Source organism: Cebus imitator, unplaced genomic scaffold (assembly GCF_001604975.1).
Source record: "Cebus imitator isolate Cc_AM_T3 unplaced genomic scaffold, Cebus_imitator-1.0 Scaffold62, whole genome shotgun sequence".
Classification (NCBI taxonomy): domain Eukaryota; kingdom Metazoa; phylum Chordata; class Mammalia; order Primates; family Cebidae; genus Cebus; species Cebus imitator.
Window position 1 is genome coordinate 6929620 of NW_016107377.1, and position 17639 is coordinate 6947258.

Genomic DNA, 17639 nt, shown 5'->3' on the forward strand with positions numbered 1-17639 from the left:
TTGTCAACACTTCTCAAAACATCCATCAATCCTTACTCATATGTTCAAAGTTATTACAGATTCATGATATACTTTAAAGGAAAACATGTTCAATATTTTCCTTACACATAGTTTGACTATAACTCATCCTTATTTAAGGGTAGATATGACAGATTATGATGTTTGAAAAACTCTCATACACAACCTTTTACCCTTTCTAAACATCCAGTCCAAGTTCAGATAATCAAATGCTCAAATGTCAATAAACTGCAGCAAAAGGGATCTTTTCATATAAAGTCTATGCATGAAGTAACCTGGTTTAATGAAAAGGATGCTGCTTTGGTTTGATTCTGTGTCCTCACCCAAATCTCATGTTCAATTGTAAACCCCAGTGTTGGGGTGGGGCCTGGTGGGAGGTGATTGAATCATGGGGGTGGTTTCTCGTGGTTTACCGTCAGCCCCTTTGGTGCTGTCATCACAATGGTGAGTTCTCATGAGATCTGATTGTTTAAAAGTGTGTGGCACCTCCCCACTTGCTCTCTTCCTCCTGCTTCCACCATGTAAGATGCCTACTCCTGCTTTGCCTTCCGCTATGAGTAAAAGCCCCCTGAGGCCTCCCCAGAAGCAGCTGCTGCCATGCTCCCGGTACAGCCAGCGGAACTGTGAGCCAACAAAACCCCTTTTCTTATAAATTAACCTGCTAAGGTTATTTCCTTATAGCAGTGTGAGAACTGACTAATACAGATGCCAACTTTAGAATTTGAAAAATGTGAATTTGAAACCCTGCTTTGATACTGTAACTTATCTAACATCTTTAAGCCTCAGTTTCCTGTTCTGCAAAATAAGTCATAAGGTTGTTAGGAGGTTTAAATCAGGAAAAAACAATGTGAAATACCACAATGTTCAGCTCTTAGAAAGCATTTGGTAAATAACAGCTATTACTGTTATTCACTGAAATTTTCACATTGCTGCATTATTTTCTAATAATGAAATTGGTGATGTTAATAGTGATTTAAATGCTGTATTTAGTCACAATTTTAACCGTTCCATATTTGGACTGAGGCCTTAGTATTTCAGATACATATATCCTCTTGGCCATGTATCAGGTACTAGCAGTTGTAGTAAATAATCAAAATTTCTCAGATCTAAGGTTGAATTGGCAGTTACCAGTTGTCCACGTGGTAAACTAAGCTTCTATATACTTTCAAAACAGATACAACCATCCAAAAATCACCTCCTACCACTTGACAATAATCCGGTGGCCTACCATATCAGTGATTTGCCCAACGTACTTGGTAAAGCTACGTAAGACGGCTAACCATAGCTGCATAGATGCACTTGGTGAAGGTTAGCTTCACCTATTCCTGTTCTGTCTCAGGGACAGTAGTGTTAGATTTGACCATGATGTTAAGATTAAAGCTTCATCCTAGACTATTTGTACAAATACTCGAAGAACTGTTTAGGGAGATTTCTCTAATTAACTTCAATTTGAAGTGAAATACGGTGCCATCAAACACAGCTGTGAGTTCCAACCCAGTACTGAAGGCGCACGGAGGCATGTTTTGGTATTGTCATATATTGGTTTCTTTATCTCCTACAGCTTTTAATGGTGATGGTAAAACCACATTAAAAATTTGATTCACTGTTTCACCTTGAATTCTAAGTTCCTACTGAAAAGACCCAAAGTATAACTTTTATTAACATTTTTTCAAAACTTAGACTCCCATGGCAGTAATCCAAACTCATATTCTTGACCACCTAAGAGTTGCTGGTAACATCAATCCCATGTCATCATTGATGAGAAATAAACTTGGAACATTTGGTGAAAGTATTTTCTTCCTCATACTGTGCACACACATTTCAAAATAACTATGTGCTCATTTGCTTTGATTTCTTCAAATAGGAGAAATAAAACAGTCACCAGTCCCAATATTGGCCAAAGACCCTCCTGAAGGAATAAAAAAGTAACTTCCATTCTTTTTGTTTCTGTTCTTATTTCCCTTTTCTTTCAAGGAATATGTACTTAAATGTGACTTCTATGCTTTGATAACTAGATACCTTACAGCAATTTGCCGTTTTTAAGCTAAGCTGTATTTGGCTCTCTTTATCTTTTAATTCTCCGATTTCAAGCACATATGAAAGCCCTTAATATTTTCTTGCCCAGGGAATTTTTGAAGAGCTGAACACAAAAGCCCTAGGCTCTTCCTGCCTTTTGTGAAAGCCTCAATACAGGAAAGAGATTACCCTGGGCTTCCCAGAGAACAGAAGGGAGGGACAGCTCTTTGAGAGAATATCAGTGAGGTAGGAAGGGGAAATATTCTTTAGCAGTGAGCTTTGTGAGACGGTAACAGAAACGTTCAGCGTACACAAAAACTGGTTTGGTAGCCTCGGGAAGAGAACTGGTTTTGGTAACTTTAGCGATCGGGAAGTCAGAGCAGAGGCTTCTTGAATCACAGGGGCTCCTAATGAAGACAGTGCAGCGGCAAACAGAGAAGGAAACTTGGTAAGCTATGGAATTCTCTGCTGAACAACTCTCTCCCTACTTCCACAGGTAGATGAAGTCTTACCTGGGCAAAGAATAGATGAGAGAGAGAGAGAGACAGAGACAGAGAGAAAGAGAGATTTTTTCCTTTACAAGGATAAAAAGATCTGAATATATAAATATGTTCTTTCTCTCTCTGTATATATTTTTTTCAAGACAACTTATTTGTGCTCCACATATTCGATGTGCACAAACATCTAAAAGAATAACAAAACAAAGAAAAATATTATACTGGAAAAAAATTCCGTAGTTCAAAAAAAGTGATGCATCTGAATTATTGGAGGAAACGTTCTGTGAAGAGACAGATCATGCACCAAGCTGACTTCAGCAGAAAACTGTTTTTAAAATGTAATTTATATTCTCAATGGATTCCATAAGATATTATATAAATGAAAAAGGAAGAATTTGAGAGCAAGAAAGAATATTTTCAGAGAAAAACTGTTAGACTAAAAATGGCAAATAGAGTAGAGGCCTTAAAGAACAGAATGAATAGTAAATCAAGAAATTAGATAAACAGCTTGTGAAATCCTCAATAGCTCAGAGCAAGAAAAAAAAGAACCTCATAAGTAATGACTATAGAAAAATATAAAAGCAAGAAGAATAGATCTAAGAGAGGTAATACAAATAAAATAGGAAAGCTCTCTTCATCTATTTTCCCACAGAAAAACAGTAACAAAAAAAGGTGTTTGTATGCATCTGTGTGTATGTCGGGGAGCATGAGGGTTGGCAGAAAAGGAAGGAGAGGCTGACCACAGGTGAAGTATCAGGCGATCCACAACAAGCAGAAAGTGTATTTTAAATCTTTTATTGTGTTTTTAGAAGTATTGCACATTTAAATTGTATCCCAAAATATATCCGAATTTTTATTTTTCTATTTTATTTTTATTTTTGAGATGGAGTCTCACTCTGTTTCCCAGGCTGCAGTGCAGCGGTGCGATCTTGGCTCACTGCAACCTCCTCTACATCCCAGGTTCTAGCGATTCTCCTGACTCAGCCTCCTGAGTAGTTGGGATTACAGGCGTATATCACCACATCCACCTATTTTTTGTATTTTTAGTAGAGACCGGGTTTCATCATGTTGGCCATGCTGTCTCAGACTCAGGGGCTCCAACCACCTCAGCCTCCCAAAGTGCTAGGATTATAGGTATGAGCCATCATGCTTGACCCAAGTTTTTAATTTAACATCATAGGATAAAACATATTCCATAGAGCACTCTGCTACTTGCATAAGTTACTGAAAAGTACAGGAAACTGGATGGACATTTAAATATATATTATTTTACATAACATGAATGGCTACCCAAAAAGTTAAGGAAGCATGGAAGTCACTTTTGTTTAGAGAGTTTGGCAATTCTAATGTATTATAATCTTTTTTTTGATGGTCTTCTCAGTAGACGGAGACCATACGGAAATCCCAGGGCCTGTACAAGACGGAGCATGCAATAGGAAGTGCTCTGCAGTCCAACTCCCCGAACCCCTTATCATACCCACCTCAAAAAAAAAAACCAAAAAAACAAAAACAAAAAAAACTGCAGAGACTCCAATGGTCATGCACTCGAGGCTGTGGGAAAACCAAAGTAGTAAACATATCTGCAGAAACATAAAACCACTTTAAAAAATGCAACATTGCACATTTGAAAAATGCTTAAACATTTTGAAAAAACTAAAAAGAAATATCCCCAAAGTAATAAAATTGGTAATATCTGAGTGATAAAATTATAGATGGTTACTTTATTGATTTTGTGAAATGTTAGGTTACGTTAATAATGGTAAGATTTCAGATTGAATAAATAAAGCAACTTGATTCTTTCACAGAAATATCTATAATTGCTAATAAATAATTCTTACAATTTATAGTTTTATATATAAATGTACATGCAAAAATATGTGTATCTCTATATGTACACTTATTTATAAATGTGTGTTTATGTATGCATAAACATATATATATATATAAACTCTTACAGCTAAAAGGACCTTAAAAAATTATCTTGCCTCCTTCACAAAATCTAAAATTATACATTGTGGCCTGTGGTAATTTTAAACCTATTTATGTTTTAATTTCATATTAATCAGCTGATTTGCCTAGAACAGCAGGGAAAGGGGTAGTTACTAGATACAAAAGCCAGAGGAAACTTAGCAGACTTGAGTCAGCCCCCTGCCAGGAAAATGATTAATTTACAATCATAATAAGAGGTGACTAAGGAAATCAAGCCCAAGTTTGTTAACAGGTGTATCTTGGGAGTAATTATGTCTGGGCCAGAAGCCAGTTCCAAGATTACTGTTTTCTAAGTAGAGTTTTATGTTTAGTCCCTTTGGTGTTTACACAAGGCCAAAGCCAAACTGGCAATTGAATCATTTTAGTCAAAATGTTAGAATACCATTCATTTAGTTGGTCAACATGGTGCGAAATCATCAACTTAATAGATTTTTTTTGCCCAAATTGAACAGATGTTTTAGTATCTGCAGGAATAGTCCTTCTGTATGGGATATTAAGCACTTTTACCTTCAAATATCCTACACTCCAAAGTATTTTTCAACAGAGGCTTAACTAATATAAACATCATACTTAAAAATCTGTTAGTCAGTTTCAGGTAGATTAAAGACTGACTTCATTGTGAAAGATAAAACAATAGGGCTTTTAATATGGAAGAATGTGTTTCATAAGATAAGCAAAGCAAAAATTTTCTAACAGGATACAAAAAGCACTAATCATAAAGGAAAAGACTAATGGGGTGAAAAACGTTTCTTCATTTAAAGACACTTTTTAGAGTATGAAAAGACAGGCCACAATAAGGAGATAATTGCAATGCAGTCTCAGTCCACACATACAACAGGGATCTTATAAGATTATGACACTGTATTGGTACCACATCTTTTCTATCTTGTGATATGTTTAGATACTGAATACTTACCATCCTGTTATAATTGCCTGCAGCATTCAGTACAGTAAATGCTATCCATGTCTATAGCCTTGAAGCAATAGGCTGTATCATATGGACTGAGTGTGTAGTAGACTATACCTTCTAGGTGTGTGTAAGTACCCTCTATGACATTCACACAAGGACAAAATCGCCTAATGACACATTTCTTAAAACATATCCTCATGTTTGAGCAATGCATGGCTGTATTATTTTCAATGACTAGGAACTCACATCCAGAATATTGAAAGCACTTCTACATGATAAGAAATGCATAGACAACCCAAACAAAACATGGACATAAGATTGGAACAGTCACTTTACCAAAAAGGTCGATCGACATATGAAAAGTTATTCAACATCATTAGTTATCAGAAAAACATAAGTTAAAACTAAAAATAAGATCATATTAAATGCCTAACAGAGTGATTATAATGGAATAACCTGACATTATCAAGTGTTGGTGAAAATGTGGAGCAGAAGGAAGTCTTGTACACTGTTCATGAGCGTATTAATTGATATAGTCCTTTTTAGAATTGTAAGACTTACAAAAGCTAAACACAGATACACACTATGACCCAGAATTCTACTCTTATATATGTTTCCACATATACCAAAAAAGACATTTACAAAAATATTTATAACTGGTAAAAACCCAAATGTCCACGAGTAGTGAAATGGCAAATAGTGGTGTCTTCATCTAATGAACTACCATACTATATGGCAATGAATGAATGTGATATTACTGCTACACCCAAAACCTGTGTCAATCTCACAATCATGTTGAGAAGATAAACCAAAAATAAGGCACACTCAAAGTTCACATCATGGATAGAAATTGACGTGACAAAATGGGTTTATGTTTCTTCCAGCCGCGGCCAGCTGCTCCTGGGGAGGTGGGAAGAAGGCAGAAAGTGGGATGAATCCAAGGACTGGGCTTTCCCACATGATGACAAAGGGAGGGAAGGAGGCAGAAGATAAGGGCACATGCAGAGCAGTGCGTAACCGAGAACGTGAACCGTAGGCACTAAGCTGGGCAAGGCAAGTGAAAACTCTAGACTTCAATGGTTTGTAAACCAAACACTGGCGGGGTAAAATAATTTTTGGAGTTGGGGGACATGAGAGAGTGAGCTGGCAAAAGATAAGAGGGGATGACGTCCAAGCAAGGGGCCTGAAATTGTGGTCAGAAAGGGGTGCAGTACTAACTAATGCACAGGTCTAGGGCGTGACTGTGGGGGTGGGAGCCAAGACAGGGCAGAGTACCACTGGAGAATGGCCCTCTTCTCCAGTGGTCCTTAGAGAAGAGGAGACCAAATCACTGAGAGTTTGGAGAGTTGGGATGGTCATTTATGTTGAATCAGCAGGAACTATTTCAGGACACAACTAGGGGGCCAGAAGCTACAATTTTCTGTGACAGAGGAGGGTCCTGGGATCACTGTAAGTAAACCTAATCAGGCAGAGTTACTAGAGCAGAGACTGAGGCATGTGCTTCAATGATGAAAGGGAAGAAAGGTCAGAAAGCAGAGGAAAAAGCCCAGACCTGGGACTAGGAGGACTGAGAGCAAGAGGCTGCTGGGAGTACATTGCCCTCAGAGGCGACTACATCTCCTTTAGGACAAGAGTTGGGATCAGAGAGTGTTTGCTACTGAGTGGCTCATTGGAAGAGCACAGTGAGGGGCTGGTGGTCTGTGATAGGGCCATTTGAATTTGGGGGATCTCATGGGATGGAAGTTCATATTTTGAAGCACATGGAGGTCTTTGGACTCCTTTTCATGTCTTTTTTTTTTTAGAAGAGTTCTCACTGTGCACTGTGTGGCCTGGGCTGGAGTGCAGTGGCATAATCATGGGTCACTGCAACCTCAAACTGCTGCGCTTAAGGTATCCTCCAGCCCCACCCTCTTGAGTAGCTAGGACCACAGGTATGCACCACCATGCTTGGCAATTTATTAAATTTTTTGTTGTCGTTGAGATGGGGTCTGGCTATGTTGCCCAGGCTGGTCTCTCAAACTCCTGGCCTCAAGTGATCCCCCCACCTTGGCCTCCCAGAGTGCTAGGATTACATGTGTGGGCCTCTGCACTTGGCCTCTTGTGATGCTTTAAGTAAAGTGGAACAACAGTGTGCAGGTTGGAATGAGTTCTGAGGCTGCTCGCTCTTTGGTGAGACTGAGGGCTGGGGAGGGAGGAGTGAGCAAATGAGGCTCTCTTCACTCCAACCAAGGCAGGAGTAGAGGCTAAGGGAGCAGCTGGGTTAGAAAAGTGCAGGACTCCCAAATTCCAAGCATCCATATAGCCACCTCTCCAGAGAAGTCTAAACAGGACTGTTTCGGAAGTGAATGCTAAGAGCAGGGAAATGGGAAGAAGTCTGCAAAATATCTTTATTATTTTACCATTATCACCAATATTTCTAGGTCAGACAGAAGTTTGATGGGCCCACCACGCAAGACTACATGGTTACTGACTGGAATGGCCATCAGGAGGCGAGACAGCCACTGCACCTCCTTCTGCTGACGGCTGTGGATAGGGATGGGAATTTGAAACCTTCTTTCCTGTTTGTGTGAAAAATTCGGGTTACTGGCAAATACTATCCTGGAAACTGACTATGGGTAAGGGGAGTCCGCTGCTGAATGGATACTGCCTGTCCTGTTTCCAGTTCATCAGGAACCATATGGAGAATTAATATCCTGCCCATCCAGAAGGAAGGGAGTTATTACAGACAGCAAAGAAGAAAGGTAGCCAAGCTCAGATGTTCCCCAGGCTGCGGCTGCTGAAAGTCAAACAGTATGAGGTGTAACGGGAAGTAAGGAGAAAGAAAAACTCAGCCAAGAATAGAAAACTGCACCTTCAGGGGATAAGAGACAATGCAGAATGCTGTTGTCCTAAGTTCCTCTTCTCCAAAAAGAGTCACCTTTTTAGTGATTTGATTTCACCATGAAACTGTTTGCCCAGAAGATAAGTGGTCAATTGGGGGAGGGGCACATGAAGAGAAGAATGTTTCAAGCTTTTAGATCTCACGCAGGAGAAAAACAAAACCAGGAATCTATTTCTTTCACCTGCTGGAATAACACTTCCCTTCCTCCCTCTAATTACTGCTGGGGGAGTCCAGACTTCTTGTATTAGCATCCAGCCTGGACTACTTTCCTGAAAGCTGATGACTTGTAGGTTGGAAAAGGGCATGTTTGGAGAACTACTGTGTTGGAATCAGAACACTTCCGTGCAGACGTGGCACACTTTGCCCTGGAAAAATCAGAGAGTAAGATGTCTGTATACTCCTTGACTGGCTGGAAATCTCTACTTAGGCTTTAAACCTTAGGTCAGGTTCCCCAAGGCTCTGGTGTCTCCTCTCTGGAGAGCAAGGTCAGTTTTAATGGTGGAAATTAGTATGAAGGAGAGAGGATGAGCTTCAAGGTGAAGGGAAGCAGCTGTTTAAATAGCCACTGTGTTTACATCACCCCCACTGCTGCCCAGCCGTTCCTGCTTATTCTGGGTAGTGTGCTGGAAGAAGCTCCGCTGGTAGGGGGAATCCAAAGGCAGAGCTGCAGACCAAAGGGCAGACATTAAGTTCCACTTAAATACTGGATGCTCTCCCCTCCCGAGTTTTCTGGATGCTGCTATACTTGCTCCCCTGCCTAGGGGCTCCATTACGTGGGAGGTCACAAACAACCATTGGTTGTAGTTGCTTTCCTGTAGCTCATGCCTTAACCAGCTGAAAGATCAAAAGCAAATGGAACCTTAGTGAGATTCTGCACCACCCATCAGGTTTCTGTAGCTCTGGAGAGGGCGAATGAACATGATGATCACATGTTCCCAAAACTGGCGAGGTGCTGGGCCAACAGGTGATTTACTGCTGTGGAAAGCCAATAGGAGCTTACTAAAGGGACAGGCCACAGGACATCAGTGGCCAAACGATTTTCTAATGGCCTGAAAGACTCACAGTGCCCCCCTCCCTGCCTAATTTTATAGCAGAGGGTGTTCTTTGGACTAGGGAGAGAAGCTGGATTATTAACTCTAGCTGGATGGCTTTTAAGATAAGAGGAAAGAGGGTGGAGGCTAAGGGGAAATGCAGAAAGTTGAGAAATTCGGCTTTACTAAAAGAGATGTATCACAGACATATTTGTGGTTTCTTGGATCATGGAACATCTGCTTAGAGGATGTGAAGTTTTTAACCCTCACACTCTAGGATGTGTGTGTGTGGGTACATGTGCGTGCATGCAGATACACGCGCATAAGCAGATTTTACATACAATTGCGGAGTTTATGTACTCTTAAAGTTTGTCCATGAAGTCTGGTTTAAGAAGTCTTGCCCTATATAGATTAAAAGGAAAATGCTTTACCCAATAACAAAATATTTTGAAAAGTTTAAAAATATTTTATATTAGTGGTTAGAAATTCCTCATTGCAACCAATAAGTAGATATTGTTTTTTTTTTTCCTCTTCTGTTGAAGTACATTCCTGCACATTTGCCTCCAGATTATTTTTCAGGCATCCCTTGTCAATCTGTCACCTCTAGAATTAAATATGGGTGAAACTTAGTCGTCTATTAACAAAACATGCACTTAGCATTTATAATGTGCAAACAAATATGCTAAGAGTATTCAGAGTAACCCTGCCAAGTATTCAGAGATGAACAATGCATGCCCTAGATGTTCAAAGAGATTCTGCTGTAAAAACGAGATACTTACAAAAGCGGCTCTAATATGACATAGAATGTGGCATAAAAATGGAGCGCAAGGTCAGAAGAGGAGAGTTCATTTCCGGGTGATGTAATCTGGAGTAGCTTCATGAATGACACGCAATTGAAACTACTGTGAACTAAGTGTTTTTCAAACATTTTTATTCCTATACCCTCAGTGAGAAATACATTTTATGTCACAGTGTAGAACACACATGAATGTAGATCTGAAACGAAAATTTCACAAAACAATATCTTCCCATATTATGGGCTATATACTCTGTTATGTCCCATTCTAATCTATTCTTCATTTTCACTTAACCAAAAATCCTGGTTGGAGCCCATAAAGTTTATTTCCCAACCCAATGGGCTGTTGTCTATTTTCTGATAAACACTGCCTCAAAAGATGGGAAGGGTGGGGTATTTTGCATTATTAACATCAATTCGACTTAACAGAAATTCTATGCTCTAGGTATTAGTTTTATCCCTGCTTTTCAGATAAGGAAACTGAGACTTTGAGAGGTTAATTTACATGTCCAAGGTCATGCAGCTCTTACATAGTGCAGCAGGGGTTTGAACCCAGCTCATGGTGACTATGTGAAAACCCACAGACGGAGGAAACAATATTTGGGGAAGTGTGCACTTGGTTGTCATGTAAGGTATACGTAAGATAATTAGGATCTCGCTTGCAGATAATTTACGCTGGGAAGTGATGCCAAGAGCAGAGTCTGGCAAGAGGAAAACAGGGAAAGAAGGAAAGTCAATTTAAGCAAGTAGATTATTGAAGATTATCTCTGAAGGAAATTCTCATTCTTTTTAGTAGGAAATTGTGTTGAAGAGCCAAAATCAGTTTGCTAGACATGTTCATTGCTGCTGAGGTATAATGTTAACCTTGTCTTAGCTTCTATAACTATAGATTCAATTTGCCTGTTTTTGAACTTTAAATTAATGGAATCTTACCTGACTGGACTCTTTTACCCTACAGTACAATTGTGAGATTGATTTATGTTGTTTGTAACAAGAGCTTGTTACAAACAACATAAATTAATTTTCATTGCCATGTAGCATTCCAGTTTTTGGAAATATTCATTTATTCATTTATTGATGGATACTTGATTTATTTTGTTTTTTGGCAATAAAAATAATGTTACTCTTTTTTTTAAAAAAAAAGAAAATTAGGAGACATGATTATAAAAGGAATTATATCATTAATTTCGGTACAGTTATTTTTGTATTTAATCCTTTGTCTTATTTCCAATTTCCTCCTGGAAAATCTCTCTGCATCTTTAGTCTGATTCTCTCATACCTGGTTTGTAGTTATATCCATTAAGAAATACAGTGCAACTCACAGGACCTTGTTGAAAATTTACATGCTTAGGAAAACAGAATAAAAAATATAACAAGAAACCTGTCCCAGCAAAATCTTACTGAGGTAGAAATACCTTACATAACCTAACTATAGGTATGTCAAACATGCACATACATGAAAAGTGTTAATTTATTTTTTAAAATGCCACATAGTTGGGGCAAATTATAGGTGCAATTTGATAATCAGGAAAAAGAGGACACATTTTCAATTGGTTCTTTGAATGCTTTAGGAAATGGATGGGAACTGGAAGGATCATATAAAAGGAAGATACACTTCCAGGTAAGATAATGAGAAGATGAAGTCCAAAGATTATTTGGGTAAGGGCTGGTGAGAGGTGGACAGAGGAATGGGATTGGAGGTGAAAGCGATTGAAGGAGGTTGGAAGGGTGGTGAAGGGATTCAAGGCTGGGATAAGATTATAAAGGATCATCGATGTAGTCTTAATTAAATTCTCATCTGTGATTAATAGTCAATGTGTACTGTACATCTGATACATCTGAACTGAGAATTTTATTCTTATAATAGCAGAGAGAAAAAGTCTAAGTATGAAAACAAAGTATAAACCTAGCCTGTGTTTAAAGCTTGGAAAGTAATCTCTTGCATCTTTATTATTAGTGTTATTTCTGTGTATGCTCATTTACGTGGGAGCACCCACCCTTTGAACTGACCTGGGAACACTTCAGAGTTAATATGCAGTCAGTGCTGTGTTTATATTTTGAAGAAATAATGAGGCACTCTCACTTTTCCTCATTTTTTTTAAATAAAATGCTTTCTAAAGTAATGGGATGCATATCCATTAGAAAGAAAACTCAGTAGTTTAGATTGCTGGGTTTAGATTCTTAGTAATGACTATTATTGCAATGTTAATGATACCACAGATATCAATCCTCTTCCTATTCTGAAAGTGATCATTTCATTTCTGTGTTGACTCCCTGGATTATTTGCTATGTGTGTTTTTAATATATCACCTGTTCAATAGAAAACAGATCTCGAAATATTTCTTTGGATTATTTGCCCTTCACTTTCAGCATCAATATCATGGTAGAATAATCCATGAAATAGATCCACTTTGAATGGCTATTTGCAGAAAGAAAAGCAAACATAAAAAGGTATCTTTAACACCTTTCAAATTCTAAGACAACTGCTATTACAGTGTCCATTGGAAATGTGCCTCTCATAGCCCAATACTCTCTTTTCAGAATTGGTTCGGTAAGAAGGAGGCAGAGATGGTTCTTTGCTAATATTAAAGCATCAACTTGGTCATCAGTTGGATTGTGTGTGTGAGATTTTAAAAGAAAATAACTAGCGAGACCTTACTTTATCTATTTTTGTGTGAATACTGCTACAAATGGTTTGAGTGTCAAGCATTTGTTCTCAAAATGTGCACCTGTCTGAAATACAGTTGATTTTTGTTATTCACATTAGCTGTGGTTTATAAAGTTGATATAAACACTGATTTAGTAAATACTGAATCATTGCTCCTAGGAAGAACACGGGGTTAAGTTCCTGTGAGCCTTAGGTCACATTTTTATTCATTGACCAATACATAAGTTTATTTTATCTCGATTTCTGTTTAAAGGCACCCATTTAATATATATATTAATTCATTAACATTAAACTTACACCCAACAGCACTATAACTCATGTTATATCTAACAATGCATTTTCTCCGGAAGGCACATAACAGCCTTCCTGTACTCAGCACTTCCATAATTTGTTTTGAGGGCCATTTTAAAGGTAAACTCACCAACAGAAAGCATAAAAATGAAAAAAAAAAGAAGTCACAGCACAGGCTGTGCAAGGGCACCTGTCGGCTGTCTGAGCTGAAGCTAGAAGATAGGGTTGCCCCCTTCCACCTCATCTGGCACACGAGCAGTGAGATACTTAGATTTTTGCCCCTATGTGCACATCTGCAAGTTATTAAATTAGCAAATACAGAATCTATGAAAAATGAAAGTCAACTATGCTTTATTTTTGTGCTACCCTGAATTTACATGGATATGTGATGATTTTAACACCACTGTGACTCAGTGATGTGTGTGACTCATGCGAGTTTTAGCACCACTTAGATTTGGAACTACAAGTTTACCTTATATCATTTTATTATTTATTTCCATCCACCTTAAAGAAAGGTAGAGAGTTGCCTGTGGTTTACTGGTAGTGGTCTTGGTGCATTTCCCCTGGGGCATGAAACTAGCTTTCCAAGGGTAACACGAATCAGCTACAGAGCAACACAAATCAGCTACAGAACAACACAACAGGAATTAAAAGAACTGTAAGGGCCAGGCACGGTGACTCACGCCTGTAATCCCAGAGTCATTGCACTCCAGCCTGGGCAAGGGCAAAATTCCCTCTAAAAAACAGAACAAAACAAAAAGACAAACAAAAAGAAAAAATGTAATCTCAAAAGCACTTCTGTTTAAAACTACAAAATCTTATGCACTGTTTCTTTTCTGCAGATTGAAAATAAATTTCAGAATCCAAAGTGGATTGAAAAGGTACAAAAACTAAAGAATTATTTGACATATATGAATATTTTCTGTTTTTCGCTGATTGTTACTTAGAGATTAGAATGGTAAGATTAAATGAATTGAAACATTGTGTCTGTAATGATACTTAGAGATATTTTTCTAAATATGGTGGCCCTTACATTCTTTCAAAATTATGAGAGGAAAATTTTTGCTGAAGTATGTGAAAATTGATCAATTTGTCTGCTCTGCTCGCATTTTTCTCAGATCATTTGCGTCTACACTGGGAGATGTGAAGCCATATCATGCCACTTTTCCTGGCCAGAGTTGATTAGACCAGGAATGGACCCCTAACCAAGATGGGCTAATAATAATCATTACTCTAGAGTCATCATAAATAGGGCAAACCATTTAGTGGAGTAGAATATACAGAAATAGATCCAGAAAATGTATATATTTGACAGATGACAAAGGACATATTTCAATTTAATGGGGAAAAGATACAGTAATGATGGGGCTAGCATAATTGGCTCTCTACCTAAAAGAAATGAAACCAGACCCCTATTTCACACCATCTACAAAAAATATCCATAATGATATAGCATTTTCATGTAAAAATAAAATCAATAAAAATATTTGAAGAAATTATGTATTTATGCATCCTTGGCTGGAGAAGAACTTCTTATACAGATTAGGAAACTCAAAATTCATAAAGTAAAAAAATTTGAATACCAAAGCATCTCATTATTATAAAATAAATCCTAAAGAGAGTCAGAAGATGAACAATGGACTAGAAAATATATTTTAAACAGATACTGCATTTAACAGAGTTGACGGCATCGTCATCCTTGAAATATCTCCAAGTATTTGAATTTTCTCTACAATGCTACACTCTCCTGCTTTCTTTTCTACCTCACTCACTGATTGCTGCTTTTCAGCCCAATTTACTCCTCTCTTCTTCTAAACCTTGGAGTATCCCTGAATTCATTTCTTAGCTCTTTTTATATTTCCAAATGCCCCCTTGGTGATTCCATGGGATCCCATGCACCAAACAACACTTACACTCTGAAGATTCACAATTTAACATCTTCACCTGAACTGCTCCCCTGACAGTCAGACTTATCTTTCCAACACCAACCAGCATCTTCCTGTGGCTAATAGGCTTCTCCATCTCAACATATCCAATCAAGAACTTTTGATTTCCATTCTCAAAACCATTCCCCAACCCCACTCTAGCAATACTATTTTCACTAATGTTATGGTTTGGCATGGTTTATTTGGCTCCACCAAGTCTCATATTGACAATGATCTCTGGTGTTGGAAGTGGGACCTGGTGAAGGCACTTAGATCTTGGGGACAGATCCTTCACAATAGGTTGGTGCTGTCCTTGTGAAAATGACTGAACTCTCGCTCTTAGTTTCCATTGGAACTGGTTGTTGAAAAGACCCTGGCACCTCCCCTGCCTGTCTCTCACCATGTGATCTCTGCATGCAGACTCCTCTTCCTTTTCCACCATGAGTAGAAGCTTCCTGAGGCCTCACCAGAAACTGATACTGGGGCCATGCTTGTACAGCCTGCAGAACCATGAGCCAAATAAACCTCTTTTCTTTATAAATTACCCAGTCTCATATTTTCTTTGATAGCAACACAAATGGACTGACAGATAAATAAACATTAATAGCATCAAGCTTTTGTTTAAGCTGAAAACCGAAGAATCACCCTTAATTCCTGCTGAAACCTCAAATTCTACATCTAGCCACTGAAAAAGCTGCTTTGCATTGTTTTCAAAATACATTTCTAGACACCCACTTGTCCTTGTTCCTTACAGTGTTCTCATCATTGAACTGCCATAATCTTGCCCCTAGATTACTACAATGGCCTTGTAACTACAGTTTCCATCACATGCTTGACTTCCTCCATTATATTCTCCATAAATGACCAATATGATAAAATAAAATAAAACATAAATTAGGCCATGCTTTTCCTCTAGTTGTAAGCCTCCAGTATAATCCCGTCTCACTTAAAATAAAATGGAATCTCTTCCCCATGCCTCTAAGGCCCTAAATGGCCTGGCTTTCCCCAAGCTCCCAGCACTTTGCAAGCTCATTTTCAACACTGCATCCCAGCTACATGGACTGCCTTGCTGTTCTTCAAACATGTCAAGCTTGTCTCTTAGCACGTGCATTTCCTTTGCCTGGAATACACTGTCCTCAGGTTTTACCATGACTTTTTCTCCATGTCATTTAGAAACTTTTTCAAATGTTTTAAGGTTTACTCAAACCGTATTTGAAACCCTTCACCCCTATCATTTTCTATCTATCATGATGTTTCCCCACACTACTTGACATTACCTGAAATCATATGACTTCAGATTACTTGTTTCTTGCCTCTCCCATAGAATGTAGGCTTCATGAGAACATTTACTGTACTTTCTTTACCACTGCACTTTCTACTTTCAGAAGTACCTGGTAAGTAGTAGGCATTCAATGGCTGTAAATCAGATGAATAAATGAACATCACACGGTATGTTAATCTGCCAAATAGAGGGTGCCTACAACATATAAACAGTCCAAGGAATGAATGGATGCAACCAGGCCATTGATAAAGAAGGAAATGTGGTGGATCCTACAAATACATTGTAACAGGTCAATATCATTAGTATCTACATAAATGCATATTAAAATACATAGGTAATCACTCCACTTAGAAGATTAGTACCAGTTAAAAATTACTGATACTAGTCACTGCTGAAGGAGATATGAGGAAATGGTCATTATTTTACACTTCTGGAGAAAGTTTAAATTGCTACTAAAGTAATCTGGTAATAAATATTAAAGTGAAAAATGCACACTCCTAGGAATATTCTAGAGAGAATCTATGGTACAGATTTAAAATCATATAGAAAAAAACTTTATTGCAGAATTGTTTGTAGTATTCAAAGGTGAACTTTTTTTAATTTTATTTTTTTAATTGACAAGTAACAATTGTTTATGTTTGTGAGACACATAGTAATACTTTGATACTTGTAATGGATACTGATGAGATCAGGGTAATTAACATATCTATAATCTCAAACATTTATCTTTTCTGTGTTAGGAACATTCAATATACTCCTTCTAGTTATTTGAAACTATTAATATAATATTATTGTTAAAATTGTCATGCTGCAGTGCTACAGAATGCTAGAACTATTCCTCTGACCTAGCTGTAATTTTGTATCCTTTAACGAATCTCTCCCTGTCCCTCCCTTCCTCTGATCCATTCCAGCCTCTCATATCCTCTGTTTCACTTTTTACTTCTATGAGATCAACTTTTTTTTAGCCTCCACATACGAGTGAGAACATGTAGTGCTTAACTTTCTATTCCTGGGTTATTTCACTTAACCTAATTTCCATCAGTTTCAAAAAATGGAAATTCTAATGTCCCTCAGTAGTAGAAAGATTGAATGTTTTAGGATATGTCTACACAATAGAATACTGTGCAGCTATTAAAAATAATAAAGAACATGTATGCATCCTAACTGGAAGGGATGCCCAGTGTACCTTAAGATTGAAAACTGGAAGTTAAAGGATAATGTGTAAGTGTACAAAAGGCAAACGACAAAAACCTGTGTGTGTGTGCTTGTGTGCACATAAGCTTGCAGAAGAGGACAGAAATGCAGTAACACTGAGCTGTTAGAATTATCTCAGGG